Raw genomic sequence first — 12,124 nt, 5'->3', positions numbered from 1 at the left:
GGAACAGGGGTCCATGGAAGAGAGCAAGAAGAGAAGCATTATTCAACGATGAGTACATAATACCGGCTCTCCAGATCACATCTAAAGTACAACCTGGGAAAACATGGTTATTGACTTTAAACAGTACAGGACTACAGTGCAGAATTACAAACAGGATGTGAGAATATACAGGGTTTCCAGTCCTCTGCATCACAGTGAAGTTATGTGATGATATGGAGGCACAGTGAACCCATGATCCCTTCCTGTTAAATCTTCTATAATTGTACCACAGCACAATATCGCTGCACTGGAGTACGATTCCTTTCTGGAGGTCAATTCCTCAGTTTGTCATTGTCGATACAATGACATTCAATGTGCATGGTCACAGCATTAAAGCATACCACACGTTAAGAACTGTCATAGTCCTGGGGAACCTCTGCATATGCTGGTTTTTGTTCCAACCAGAGTTGTAATCCTAGAATTTCAACAAGCTATTTTTTTTGTTTAGCCCGTTCAAGGCCGCGGCGACTAAATTCACCAGAAATAGCAACGTTCCACAGTGCGCCTAATGTTGACCAAAATGTGTAAACTGAAATTCATATAGAAATTTTACTCCCAACTTTAAAGGTATAATAGGTAAGATGCTTGTGTTAAAACACTGTAAATCCCTTCCTATCATTGAAAAAGGCTCACTGACATGTTGACTCACCCACTGCCTGTGTTCACAGTGCTTAAAAATTTGGGTTTCAAAGTGTACATTTGTTGGGCCATCACTGTATGAAAAGGACCAAATGGCACACAATGTAGGCCATTTCATGAAAGATGAATCAACCAGAATACAGTGACTGAGTGAAGAGTGTACAGTGACTGTTCCTAGCAGCTGGTTACTGCCCATTGATTTTTCAAGCACTTGTTACTGTTGTGTGCATGTTATTTAATGTTTCCCACTGCTGCGCAAGATATTGGTTAATGTAATAGCCTTTAATAGCCATAAACAATTTTTTCCATTTTTTCCATGATTTTCAACACGTTTGCCTTGACGGCAGTCCATATTTTCAGTGACAAACAAGTACACAGGCCTTAATCACAATATTTACACAGCCATTGGCAGCACTGCAATAGATTCAAAGAGAAAGCAAAGTGCTAATAACTTTAGGCTCTTTGAATGAAGTCTAAAACAGGATGCCAGGCTCTAGATAGCTTACGCCTATTAACGCAATCAAACTGCTCTTATTGTGCATAATGGGGCCATAATGTTAAACCAGTTAGATGTTTCTATTCCATAAATGTGTGCACTGACACACTTCAATTTTTTCAGTTACAATTCCGGTTAAATCTGTCAAAATGAAATTATGAGTGGCAGCTTCTCAGCTGAATCACTGTGGGTCACTATTATTGTGGGTCCAGAAGGTGAGGTTTGCACTTTTTAGAGGATTTCTAAGGTTTCAATACAGCACACCAGCTCAGTAAAGTGTAGATGTATTTGACCCAGGACTGCCTCTGACTCAACTCCATGCCAGGAGGCTGATGAGACCAAGTGTGTTGGAGGAGAATTGAGGATGTCTTCACCCTCACAAATCAGTGGTGACTATCACGCATGAAGGCTTCTTCCAATAGTCAATCAGATATTCCAATTTAGGGTGGAAATTGGACATGTTCAGCTGCAACTGGGTGCAAAAAAAGAAAAAGAATGTTGAACTTCAGAGGTTCATGTCTGTAACCGAGACTATAAATGTGTACAAATTATGACTACATTAAATATGGGACCTCTGATGCCGGTAGAATGGTCAATTATGCCTTTAGAAATCCAACAGGAACAAGGGAGTTTTCAATGCTATCGAGCCAAAAAGGCATGGGCACTCTTGAACACAGACAATGTAAAGGCAGTCTCAACGTCCTTTTCTCATCGCAAGCAGAGTTCATTTTGGAATTGCTTCCTGGAATCTTGGCTCAGTGAACTGGTCTCTGCTACAAAATCTTTGGTTGAGAATCCTTACTAACTTCTTCCACTGGTTTGAAATTTACAGGGCTGAGAGGATCAAGATTCGACAATGGAAACACAAGAGCAGCTGTGGCTTCAGTCTGCGGTGCCAGACCATCGAGCTGCAGCCACCAAAAGGAAAAAGGCGTTTTTCCCTCAAATCCTGAGGGACATAAAACGAGGTAGAACATCCTGCATCAACAATCTAGGCAGAATACAGCAACAAAGCGTGCAGATTAATATAGGCTTCCTGTCACAGGCAGCTGGTGAAAAGTTGTCTTCCTCACCAGCTAAAAAAATATCAGTAACATTGCATTTGATCCCCTGAATATCTACTAGTGTTTCTTTTCCTCACTCAAGTATGGAATGTATGGCCACCAATTTGGAATCACACCTAGCCATGTTGTTTTATGCGGTTTGCACTTGGGAGAACAAACCTCCAATATACTCTGTATTGATTAAACGCCATATGGTGCCGAATGTATTCAATCATATAATTTATAGTTTATGCTTTTATTTATTGCCAAGCACAGCTCTGTAAAAAGTGCCCCCTATACGGTATGTTACTCAGTAGAGCCCTCTAAGTGTAGGATACATCTGGTGTGTTGGCTCTAAAAAACCTAAATTATATTTATAAATATGAAGGGGTTCCAGTCTCAGTTTAGCTTTACTGTGGTGTCTTGTTTGATCCATTTCAAGAGAAGTATGCTTTATCGCTTTTCAAATAATTCAGCTGTAAAAAAATAAAACTAAATGTAGGCCTACTGTCAGCTACTTTCATGGCTTTCTGTCAAACTGCGCTGAAATGATGAAGCAAAGTAGGCTTCTTGGCTGTACCAAAATTTCCCATGGACGCTATATCACATGCATTCAATATTTTACTTCAGTTAAACTATTATCTCTACAACTACTATTCCAATAGCAAGAGCAGGACTCAGTCCTCGTGACGGGCTACATTCTATTATGCAGAACCATGTCAGTAACACAAAAAAACTTGGAAAAGTAGGCAAACTAGATATCTTCATTGCATTAAAACTTATCAAACCTGCGAGTGTAGCGTTTCCTTGGTATGCCGACTGAAATTACCCCAAAGGAAACGGTCTCCCCTTTTCAGGAAATGTATCCGAATGTAAGGGAACTGGGGGAAACTGGATGTGACACGTTATCCTGGAGCCTGGCACTTTCCATAGCAAAACATTTGGGATGAGCTCGGAAATCAATTCAGTTACGTGGTGTGCGATGTTAGCGTTTACTTGCCGCAAACAAGTCAATCAGCGTGACTGTTTTTATTCTGTACGTGTCCTGAAAATAACCATGGCAAAACAAACTTATAAATGCGGCGTGCCTGGAGGTTAAGTGTGTCGAGCACACTCAAGCGGGCCAATTGTGTCAAAAATAATACGGCCTTCTGCACTGTAATTTCCAACGCCTCAGGGTAAGGAAATCACAGCTCTTGCCATGTTGACAAAAACAGAAATACAGTTTCAAATTAAATCTGTAACCACCTTTTTACTGTGATCTTTGGGGCAGGACGAACACAGTATTAACGTTAAAAACAGAAATGTATCTTATTTAGCCCTGATAACAAAATGTGTAACGTTAGCCTACAATAGAAAAAATGAGGAAAGCCCACTTAGCAGCGTTCACTTCACCATAAATGCAGCTTAGATAGCTACCTTTGCGACTCAACACTAAAAAGTGGCATTTATGCGTGATCGCAGAAGCATAAGGTTACAAGGACTTGTCGGTAGGTTTTCATCATTTTTTTTTTTAAACTTAGCTAGCTAGCTTTCGTTAGCTAGGCTATATGGTACCTTCAACAAAACAGGCACCGCCGCCTGGCTGAATTACGCATTCTGTGTTGGAGAAGCCAGCGCATTTGAACACGATTTTCCAAAATCCTGACACTCAAGAGACAACTCGGTGGTTTTGCATAGGCCAAGTAGTTACAATATTACCCTGATATGCGCAGTGCTAGCTTCGTGGGGGGAAGGAAAGTGCTAAATGCAATGACCAGGATACTTTGGTTAGCGTTAGAAGAACAAGCTTTACCATATTGTCCAGAGCGGCTTCCTTGCTGTTATGTCAGCTATAGCATACGAAGTAGACTATGATAAAATATACCAATTAATCAAATCACACTTTTAATATTTTTTCTATAATATAACCTATTTAAGGATGGTCTTTTCCCTTCAAAATGTATCAACGGGTACTCTGCCTCGGCAGTTCAGTATGGAAATACAAAACCCCCTTCACTGGTCTGCCGCTACCAGTAAACGCACTGAAGTTATTTTTTTATATATATACATTTTAAAAAAAATAGTATTTACAATGAGGTTGGACTCACTTTAACATTTCCAGATGAATGTCTGTATGTGCGCCTTCCTTTCCCCGGTCCTATTTCTTGATATTCGGAGTTCAAATCCCCTTTAAATGTGTAGTTCTTAGTCTCTACGCGCGGTTCCCTTTCACTGCCACTACTACAAGATTCGTTCCCACTCACTGACACAGCAACACTGCGTCCTGGGCCGCGCATTCCAACATGGCTGACGCATAGCAACCGGCCAACCAGCAGTTACACCCTCTCACAAGAGAGTGGCAGCCCAGCTGGCACAGTGGGCTGTAGCTTCGACCAGTGGCTATGCGAAAACCTATTTTAAAATGCGTTAGTATTTGATTAATATCTCTACCTTTAACATAATTTCCAGTAGTAGTTATACGTTAGACGGATAGGTAAAACATTATTTAATTTAAACCTGTAAATTAGGGGGTCAGCCCAAATTGATTGCTTTTGCCACCCCCAATTTGCCCAAGCTTAGAAAGCACATCAGTAACCTGTTCCACGTCAGTGGCATGAAAATATTGAAACATCATGTTCTACCTTAGTAATGAAATTGTTAGCAAAAAGAAAGTTACATAAAGTCATTATGTGAAGGATTCCATACACCTGTCAACTGTCAGCATTACTTAAAGTGACTGTAAAGTGGCAGGATTTTTTAAAAATACCAAGAAAGTATCACAGAGGGATGTATCCTCTACACATCCACCAAATATCTATTCAAAGTAATATAAATAACTATAATAACACACATTTCAAGTCAGACATAAATTCTGTATTGAAAACAATTCAGTCGGGATTGGATAGACATGGTCTGGACTGCCTCACCACCTTCCTCCTCAGCTCGTCCCAAAATGCACCACCCACAAGTAAATTGAATTGAAGAAGGAGGGAGACTGGGAGAGAGATAACGTTAAGAGTTAAAAAATAGCAAGATGCAAACTCCACACAGAAAGGCCCTCCATTTAAGCTTTGAACCCTGGATGTTGATGTTGTGAGGTGACAGTGTTATGCTATACATATATAAATCTAATTAAACTATGAGATATGCAATGAGACTAAAGCATTTATTGGCCATTAGGTCAGGGAATTATTGACACCATAAAGGACCCTGACCCAGTAGCTCAGAGTCTGACAATAAAATCCCCATATAGGAATAGATGGAAATGTTTCGTTTATACAGTATATAAGTTTATATTGCAATGCATTTGATTTCTCTAATTTTGCTGATGCATAATCCATACCATAATAGCATCATTCAATGTGATTTGCCAAACACTTCATATAATTTGATATCAATCTTTCAGATTGCTGTGGAGGAATTGTAGCCCACTAAACATTCTGACAAATTAATGTAATGTTTGGTATCTAAGGACATAATGATAATATTCTATGGACGTGTCCAAGTGTAGCATTTCACAGAACATCATGCCAAACGTCAAATATGGTGGTGTGTGTGTGTGATGGTGTGGGGATGCTTTGCTGCCTTGGGACCTGGACAATTTGCCATTATTGAAGGAACCATGAATTCCGCTTTGTACCAGAAAATCTTTCCTTGCTTCATCCGTGTTTACACACGAAACTACACCCCATTCTCAACCCTGCCTCTGCATTGCAGACGATTGTGTGCCATGATAACTGAGATAATGATAATGAGAGCTGAGAAACCATGGGCTAATGATTTGTGAAACAAGCTTTACTAGTCACTTTCCACACAGGCCATTTAGCTAGCTATTTAACCAATGTTAGTCATGTTTATATTTAGTCAGCTAAATGTTACTTAGTTGTAACACCAGTCAATTTCAGTCTGCTGTAGCCTGCCTACACAATTCTGTAACAATTCTGTAGCATAATGTGGCAGCTAATTAATGTTACTGAAAGCTGTCCAGGCACTTAATTAATGGTTAGGCACCAAGGCTAAACTCTCACAAACCCAGCTGACCACTGTGGTAGCCAATCGTCTCTTCTTAAATCCCCTCCTTCTATTGGATCATAGTGTGTATTGGACAGTGTATTGGACACATGCTTTTCAAATACAGCACAGAAATAAAAAAGGCCCACACCCAGTTTTTATAATAACAAATACAAGTAGACCAGCAAGGTATTGGGCAGATGTGAACACAGACACAGGTTGACAGTGTATCATAGTAATGACTGAGCATGTTTTTTTTACAATATTTTTATTTTCAATGTGAAAACCCTGCACAGTATGACTTCGAGAAGGACTGGTAATCTGTCCATGAGCTGAAGCTGAAGTGTAATTGGGTCATGTAGCAAGACAATGATCCAAAACGTAGGATTGTCTGAAAGAAACAAAATTAAAGTTAAAGTCCTAACTTGAATTCATTATGGATTTTATGGCCGGACCTGAAAAGAGCAATTAATTCTCGAAAAGAGCAATTCATTCATTGTCTTTAATAAAGACCTACTGTCTTTATTAAAGACAAGCTGAACTGGAAGTTAGAGTAGCACTAGCTTCTGCGATATGACATATACTCGAGTGAAACATATCTTCCAGGGGAAGTCAATTTTCCCTATGTCAAATGAGGAGGGGGACGTCAAATGAGGATGCACGCTACTGTGTGAAAAGGATATCGATTGGAAAATTGACAGACATATGATCAACATATAGGTCTGTATGTCGGTCAAATGTCTGTCAATTTTCTAATCAATATCCTGGTACACAATGGTGTAAAATCTTGTTTTTCCAGAAGTGTATGGCAAAAAACTTGAAAACGTGAAAATACAAAAGTATCACAATTTTATACATTTTTGTGGAATATATACTTTAATACATGTTCGAATAGTTATGAAGAATTTACTAAATTGAGGAAACAGTCTTTTTTGCATTCATTCATTTTTTCACAGTGCAATTTTCAATCAATATGGCCACAGCATATACCATTTGAAAGAGTTAAAATTCACGGTTTGATCTGTATAAACAATTTTATGATGCCATTGCTTTAGCAACAACAGTTCCTTATTTTGTAACATGTGCAGCAGAAAAACAAGTGAGGGCGTCCTTCTCTGCATTTCAGGAATCCACAAGCTACACATTTCAGGGTATCGGTGTTCTTTTCAAGGCAAAGATCCACTGAACCAAATCCGTAATCGTTTATAATTCCAAAAACGTGCAAACTCGAATAAACATTGATAGAATGCCCATTGTTTACTTAAAATCTCCAGAGGAATGATCATTTTTGTCCCTTTCACAGTTGCATAATCTGCAAAAGTACTTGTACATAAGAATGATATTACCCACGTGTCTTATTGGCTTTCTCAAACACAACCCCTGCAACTACGAGTTCTCTGACCAGTCCCAGTAATGCAATTGCATGGTATAGACAAATGCATGGTATAGACAACGCCCCTCTCATTACCTATAGTATAAATTCTGCTCATCATGCAGCCAGTTAGGAGTCTGGTATTAGAGTGAGGACTTAGTAGTATTTTAGCTAATGAAATTATGTTTCCAACGGTGTATTGTTTGTTGGGCTTGCATAAAAAATTCTTATTTTTGCTGCCGTAATTATTTTCGTTTCATTTTCAGTATACACACCAAGACTGTTACGCGCTGGAAAAAACTGTTCTTGAGACTTTATGCCTACAATGAAAATGTTATTTTATGATGACTAAGTCTAAATAAAAGATATTGAAAAAGCATTTGATTGCACACAAGGCCATTTTCAGTGACATGACCCCCCAGTGACTACACTGGGCTTCATTCAATCATAAATTGGACTCCTGTGACTTTAAAGAGGGATTTTCAAACAAAGGACAAAAAAAAAAGCACAAAATAAATAAAACCTAACTCCCCTTTGAGCCTTAGCTACACCTCACGGGAACCCTTCTATCTGTCTGGGCAGCTATGCTGCTTACCAGTACAAAGAGGCGCACAGGTGAAAGAATGGTCTGGTCACACTGGCCAAACACACCGCAGGGCCACGCACAAATCAGAATAATCCTCCAGAAAATAGGTCAGACACAAAGATCAGGGAAAAGGTTATTTTTATGACGCTACCAACTCCACAGTAGAATCCCCTAACTTCCACACCTGCTCAGGTGTAAGGCCTCCTTTTATCAAGGCCTTAACTGGCTGATTCAGCTGTAGGCACTAGGCTGCTACTGCAGTGGAAAAGGGTGGAGCACACGGTAGGGGAAGTATTGTCCTTCTATGATGTCGCCCCTGGCGGCATCACAACTTGATAATTGCGAGAGGTCAGAGGAGAATGGCCGGACTGGTTCACGAAGGCGACAGTAACTCAAATAACCACGCGGTACAACAGTGGTATGGAGAGGAGCATCTGTGAATACACAACACATCAAACCTTGAAGTGGATTGGCTACAGCAGCATACAAATTTAATAACAGCTAGCTAATCTAGCTAATAATAAATGCCTAATAGAGTGGTCACTGAGTGAATACAATGCAGTTTGTGGCTGGATCAAAGTGAACATGAACACTGAAGGGATTTCCTCCTAACTTAAATATTTAGCACACATAACAGGCTCCTTATTCCAATGTCACGCACACCCACCCACGCCACAAGAAGCAAAAGAAGCTGTGAGCTTCCATTGTTAAACAGACACATCCCAAAAATTCCTTCAGTTTCTTCTGCAGATAGCACTGCATCACACAGCAGGCTGGGGTCAACGATGGTATTGAGCAGCATCCCACAATGCACTGGTTTTATGCCAAATGCCTTGACTTGGGCGAGAAGAATGTGGTCTTGTATTCTGGGCACGTTTGAAAAAGGGCACACAGCCAGAGTTCAGTTCCAGACCACAGTCCTACGCTATGGCGCAAAAAAGTTGTTTTTCAAAACATCAGATATGCAGAAATGTCAAAATACTTGATTATTTTCATATGCTTGCTGTTTTTTCACATTTCAGAAAAGCATACCAAGCGAAATTGTATGATAAACATGTTCATTTTACAATGCATTATCAATAATAGCTAATACCAATAATAAAGCAGAAATTTAAAAATGCTTGATTATTTTTGTATGTTGTTTTTCATATGCCAGAAAAGCATACCTCACGAAAATGTAGGAAAAACATATTCATGTTACAATGAAGATTTACTTCAATGCATTATCAATTATCAAGCAGCCTAACTAGTTAAACTTCAGATTAAGAACAGTGGTAGCTATAACACTAGTACGTTTTGTCATTTAAGTAAAATATACATAGATGTAAGAGATTTATAATCTCTAGCACACCAGACAAAGTCTTGAGCACACCAGCTTCATAACATAACATAACATAACATAACATAACATAACATTACACAATGATGAGACCAAGCAATTTTCACATGCTTTTCTACCACTAAAGTGTGCCTACTGTTTGTTTGCCGAAAAGCGAAATAGTATATAGTCTTGCAGCGTATCAAGCCTGGTCTTGAAAACCCTCACTGTTTCTGCCTCCTCTTCATATACTATAATTCCTACCGTCCTCATCTGGGACCTTATCAAATGCTTTTTGGAAATCTAAGTATATAATATCATTAGTCCTGCTAGCATCAAATCATTTGATAGCTTCCTCAAAGAATGCCGTAATGTTCTACCCTTACGAAAATTATGTTGGCTGTCCCTTATTTTCAAGAAATATTTCCAGTTTGTCTCTAATGATAGATTTCAGTATTTTACATGTGATGCAAGTTAAACTGACAGGCCTGTAGTTTCCTGGATCAGTACTTTCTTATATATTAATATTACATTAACTTGTTTCCAGTCGTCCGGTATTTCCCCAGTTTCTAAAACTGGGCGACATCAGGAGATAAGAGCAGTCGGAGGGTTGCCGGTTTGATCCCAAACTGGGTGTGTCGAAGTGTCCCTAAGCAGGACACCTAACCCCCATTTGCTGCTGACAAGCTGGTTGGTGCCTTGCATGGCATCACCGTGAGTTTGTGAATGGGTGAATGAGAAGCATCAATTGTAAACACACTATATAAATGCCAACCACTTACCATTAAAAGACTGTCTAAAAATACTTGCCAGTGGTTTAAAAATGATCTCACTTAACTCTATAAGCACCCTTGGGAAGGTGCCATAAGTTCAGAGGGTATTTAAACAGCCTAAACTGAAAGTCAGTGGAAGTACAGTTATACTTAATCCTGAATCTACCATGGATTTAAGTACCCAGTTTACATGATCTTTCCATGCTTATTGTATTGATTGGAGTGCAAGGGATTTTCATTTCAACTGTGGAGGGGGAGAATGAGAAAATGTGCATGCCAGCACTGTAATATTTGGAATGAATAGTGATTAAGAGAAACGTTCATGTCTGCTCATGTTGTACATACACTACACACGAATCGTATATGGCAACTGAAAGACAAGATTGGAATGCAGGAAAAGTAAAGCAGAGAAACCACCTCACAAAATTTCAAACTTGGAGAAAATATGTACCATAATACTACAAATTTGGAATGTATTGGATTCAAGAGAAAGGTAATGTCTGTCTATAAATATATATAAAGTCTAAACCAACTGCGAATATAATGAAAATTATAGTAATGAGGAAAAATATTGTTGCATTTCTATGGGAGCTTGCTCCATTTAGTACGTTCACAAAATGATGTAAACAAAAAAAAATCCCTATGAGTATTAAGCTAGGAAATGCATTACTGTATGCCTTCCAGTGCAATAAGAAATGCATTTAAGGTTTCTGTAATTCTTCCCTGAAACTTAATTTAATACAATAAATCATTGCAATTTGTCGTACTATTAATTTGCCGTAAACAGTTTTGTGTCAATGACCAGGTGTTGAACACTTTCGGTAATCAAGGCACACTGATTTTACTGGTTTATAATTTAATCAATTGAAATAAAAACTATTTTTAGAGGAATTATTTGCCACATATCACATTCCAGAAAAAGAAAGGACTCAGATTCAAAATCCAGGGACACAAATATGGGACATTTATTCCTTTGTGGCATGCTGATTAATGTCACCTTACAGAAGGTATATCCTGCAATAGACTTTAAAAGTGCCTCATTAAGAACAATTAACAGCTCATTACAATTCAGAGGCTGTAATTATGCCCGGTAAAATCAATTGCAGTGGGCGGAGTCTGTAAACCAGCTTTTGTGAGATAAAGCACTGTTGATACAGAAAAGGATGTCTCCAATATTTTTTTCCCCTCTTAGAAAAATGTTATTGGCTCTTCAAATTAATTGTCTCTTAAACTGACAGTTGTCTTTTAAATGGACAATTAAAATGTTCTTGAAAAATTATTGTATTTCAAAAACTATTGAAAGCTCAAAATGAAAATACTCTTGATTTTATATTCATATTTTTGTTATATTAATATTAATACAGTCTGCCTGTAAAGATGTCATTTCAGTCTTCCTCTGACTCATGTCTGTGTGAGCCCACCTTGCAAACTGTGGTGTGATGAGCAAGTGTGACATCACATCCTTAGGAGGATCGCACACCTGTCTGTGCTGTCCAGAATCAGACAGAGGTCACAGCAATGAGTCTGACAACTCCGCATTAATGGGGAAAAACTCAAATAAAAATGATAAAAAAATAGGACACAGAACAGTTCAATGATGTGTGTTATGACCTCAAGTATTCCTGTCACTTCTGTCCATGGAGGACGAGAATTAAATTTTGATGAATGGTATTAATTATTTAAGTGTAATCATTATAAGAAACACCTTTAGGGTTATGTCCAATTCTGCTGCCTCTTAATTAAACATAATTATACATTTATACATTCGGTAATCATAATTACAATCAGGGCTGTGCTTTTGATGGGCAGGTGTATTGTATGTAAAACTATTTTACAACACCAAGCTATTTTACAGAATATATTTT

Source organism: Conger conger, chromosome 9 (assembly GCF_963514075.1).
Source record: "Conger conger chromosome 9, fConCon1.1, whole genome shotgun sequence".
NCBI classification, from domain to species: Eukaryota; Metazoa; Chordata; class Actinopteri; order Anguilliformes; family Congridae; genus Conger; species Conger conger.
This window is presented reverse-complemented; position numbering follows the sequence as displayed.